A 4,298-nucleotide genomic window follows, 5' to 3' on the forward strand; every position below is an offset into this window, starting at 1 on the left:
TGAGTGTTCTAGGTTGCGGGCAAGACAAGTGAGGCTTCGGGAAGTTACTAAGCCAGGGATTCAGACCAGGCTGGTTCCGGTGCACTGAGTTCCTGAGGAGCAAGCAGTGATGGTGATGGTGGGAGCAGACTGTGCGGGCACCCTGCATACCACCAGTGCCTGCAGGGAGAGCCCCCATTCTGCCGACAGAGGATCCTGACTGTGTGGTTCCTAGCTCCTTATGGCCATTCTCACTGAAGGAAGCTTTTCCAACAACATACCCCAAATGACACCATTGTTCAATAACAGGTGTGTCTCCGTGGTGGGGATAGGGGACAACTGAAGTTTACTTTGCAATTTTTTTATCAAGTTAATCTACTACCAAACCTTGGCAAGGGAGAAGGGGAACTATTTCGGGTTACTTTCAATATTTACCACTCAGTAATATAAATATACAAAGACATAACAAAAATAAGCCACAAAAACTAGTAATAGCCCTAGCCAGTTTGGCTCAGTGGATAGAGCGTTGGCCTGCAGACTGAAAGGTCCCAGGTTCAATTCTGGCCAAGGACACATGCCTGGGTTGCGGGCTTGAGACCCAGTAGGGGGCATACAGGAGGCAGCCGATCAATGATTCTCTCTCATCATTGATGTTTCTATCTCTCTCTCCCTCTTCCTTCCTCTCTGGAATCAATAAAGAAATATATTTTTAAAAAAATAAAAAATAAAAAAACACAAAATCTAGTAATATCTGCCCTAGTCACGGTGATAAAACTTTTAACCTAGTATTCATCATTTGAGCCAAAACCAGCCTAAGTAGATCTAAAACTCTGGAGATACCCACCCACCACTGCATAGCAGTGGGCAGTGGTGGGCAAGAGATTTGAGCTTGATCCGCCATGTCTAATTTTTTTAAAGGAATACATTTGTGAATTTCTGGTACAATAAAATATTTTAAAATGTTGCAGATGGTAAGAAAATGCATCCAAATATTTCCTGGTGGTGATTTTAAAACTTCTTCTGACTTTTCTGTATGTATAGTACAAGTTTTCTCTACTGAGGATCTGTTATAATTATGAAAGAACCAATAAATTTTAAGATACATTTTTTTAAAAATATATATTTTTATTGACTTTTTACGGAGAGGAAGGGAGAGGGATAGAGAATCAGAAACATCGATGAAAGAGAAACATCGATCAGCTGCCTCCTGCACACCCCCTACTGGGGGATGTGCCTGCAATCAAGGTATATGCCCTTGACCGGAACCGAACCTGGGACCCTTCAGTCCACAGGTTGACGCTCTATCCACTGAGCCAAACCAGTTAGGGCAAGATACATTTTTTAAATGAACAGAAAATAATTATCTCCTAAGTTCTAAGGGTGTTATTAAACAACACATGGCTGAAAAGGTTCATTGCATCTCATTAATAAATGGGAATAACCTCCAATGTCATTAGTGATGTAATTCATACCTGAGTTAAAAAAAAAAGCTGAAAGGATAAAAAATGCTTGTGTGACTGCTCTTTTAAAGGTAACACACACAATTTAAATAGTGCTGTATGCAAAAAAAGTGTTACTTGGGGGATTATGGGTGATTTGAAACATTTTCTTTAACTAACCTTACATTTAAAACTGTATCTTATGCAGATGCTTGACAATTTCAAATCACTTTAATGAGTTCATGTTAGCCTCCAACTCACATGTGCGTTTTTACTGGAATCTCCGCTCTCACGCCTAAGGTATCAGCTGCCTCAGGGACAGCTGGGCATTAAGCACTTCCGAGCTTACTGCAGACAGGATTCTTATGATTTTCAAATAAACAGCATTTCTTGTCAATTCCATTGAAGAGTCCAATGAAAGAACACACTCTAACCCACCCAGGTAAAGACCTGCAAGTGATACTTTGCTGAAAGGCAGCCTTGATTTCAATTTCCCAAGATTCACAATTGAAAGGATGCCCCACGGGGACACAAGACCCCGTTTTGGATTCATCTATACTAATAAAAGGGTAATATGCTAATTAGACCGGGAGACCTTCCGGATGTCCTTCTGGACAAAGCCATGGTGGCAGGGCGGAGGCAGAGGCAGTTAGGGGCAATCAGGCCAGGAGGAGAGGGCAGTTAGGAGTGATCAGGCTGGCGGGGGGGGGGGGGGGGCAGTTGGGGTCAAACAGGCTGGGAGGGGGGGCCCGTTGGGGGTGAACAGGCTGCAGGGGGAGGGGCAATTGGGGGCGAGCAGGTTGGCAAGGGGGGGCAGTTGGGGGCCCAAAAGCTGGGGGGGGGGGCAGTTGGGGGCAATTCGGTCGGCAAGGGGGGCAGTTGGGGGCTAGAAGGCCGGTGGGGGGCAGTTGGGGGTGAGCAGGCCGGCAGGCAGAGTGGTTAGAGGCGATCAGGCAGGCAGGCAGGTGAGCGGTTAGGAGCCAGCAGTCTCGGATTGCGAGAGGGATGTCGGACTGCCAGTTTAGACCCGATCCCATAGGGATTGTAAACTGGCAGTTGGACATCCCCCGAGGGGTCCCAGATTGGAGAGGTTACAGGCCGGGCTGAGGGATGCCCATCCCCCGCTGCCCCCTGTGCATGAATTTCGTGCACCAAGCCACTAGTATCACCATAAACACCCCACAGCAGCGGAACAAGTAGTGACTTGACTAGAAATTGGGACCCAAATTCTAATCAAGGTTCAGAAGTAAGGGCACCACCTTCACCTCTGGAATTGTCTCCTCATGTATCAAGATTTGGACGTCATCCCTGGGGCCCCTCTCCCTGCTTCTAACATCTCAATCCTAAGCCTTTAAACTTGACACTGGAATGAAGAGCAAATCAAAGGTTTCTTCAAAAGCTGCTGTTCCCTTTCTGGATCATTACACAAGCTCTAACCTGCAACAGCTGAGAATGAAGACAATTTTATCTAGAGCAAGCACGCTGCAAAGTGAGCCACACAACTGTTTGGTGGCTTAAAACAGACCATGTTTTAACATGTCTGGCATTTTAGACACTTAGCATCTTGTTACAGGAGACTAGCCTTTCAGTAAGTTCCTCACCTTCACAAGGTTCTGGGAAAGTCATTCCAACCTTGTAGCTGTTTACTAAGGAACCCACCCCAAGAAGGGACGGCTACTGTGCTCGTTTGCTAGGGCTGCCGTAATGAAGTACCAGAGACCAGGGGCTGCAACTAGACATGTACTTCCTCCCGGTTCTGGAGGCAGAAGGCTGAGATCAAGGTGTCAGCAGGGTAGGCTTCCTCTGGAGGCCTGTCTTTACAGGGTCTCTGGGCGCCCTGATCTTCTCTGATGAGGACATCAGTCAGGCTGGAGGAGGGCCCACCCTGACAGTCTCATTTTAACTTCATCACCTTTAAAGACCTCCATCTCCAAATACAGTCACATTCTGAGGTCGGTTAGGATTTCCACGTATGGATTTTGGGGGACACAATTCAGCCCATAACCACTGTTCATGATTTTTCTTTTTCACATATTTTGACATGCCTTTAGAGTAGGTTTAATTAGGTATTAAGAAGATATATAAAACCCAAAAGATAGGCTTGTTTCATGTGCTTGTAAAAAGTAACTGATGTGCACAGAGAATCTGTGGTGTGACTAGGCACTATACCTGCTGTGGTAGGATCTGAAAACTTTCAGAGGACTTTGCCCTATACAGCAGCTACAGGTGCAGAGGACTTTGCCTTATACAGCAGCTACAGGTGGAAAAAGTGAAATTCAAAAAAAGGCCAAAATTCATTCTATCATTCAACAGTCATTTCCTGGTTGTGTGTACTTTTTTTTTTTTTTTTTTTAATCCTCACCAAGGATATTTTTCCATTGAAATTTTTAGGAAGAGTTGAAGAGAAGGAAAAAGAGAGAAACACTTGATTGCTTGCCACCTGCACGAGCCCCTGACCAGGGTGCGGGCCAGGGAGAAGCCTGCAACCAAGGTACATGCCCTTGACCGAAATCGAACCCTTTGGTCCACAGGCCGACGCTCTACTAGTATATCCACTGAACCAAACCGGCAGGGGCCAGCTGTGTGTACTTCCATCGACACATAAAGTGATGGTCAAGTCTTCACTCCGCCTCGTCCAAAACTTGTTCTCTCACATTTTCTCAAGGCAGTTCCCAGGCCACAGCATTTGAAGCACTTCAGATGTGTTATGAACGCAGCCTCTACATCCCACCCGACTCAGTGAATCTGCTCGGGGTCTGGGAACCTGCACTACAGCACCACCCACCCGTCCCCTCCAGTCTGTGGGAGTCTGTCCTGAGCTGTGTGCTGCCATCTATGCTCTGGCTCTTCACCCATGAGGAAGGTCACGCTTGTCCAAGC

Source organism: Myotis lucifugus, unplaced genomic scaffold (genome assembly GCF_000147115.1).
Source record: "Myotis lucifugus unplaced genomic scaffold, Myoluc2.0 scaffold_282, whole genome shotgun sequence".
NCBI lineage: Eukaryota > Metazoa > Chordata > Mammalia > Chiroptera > Vespertilionidae > Myotis > Myotis lucifugus.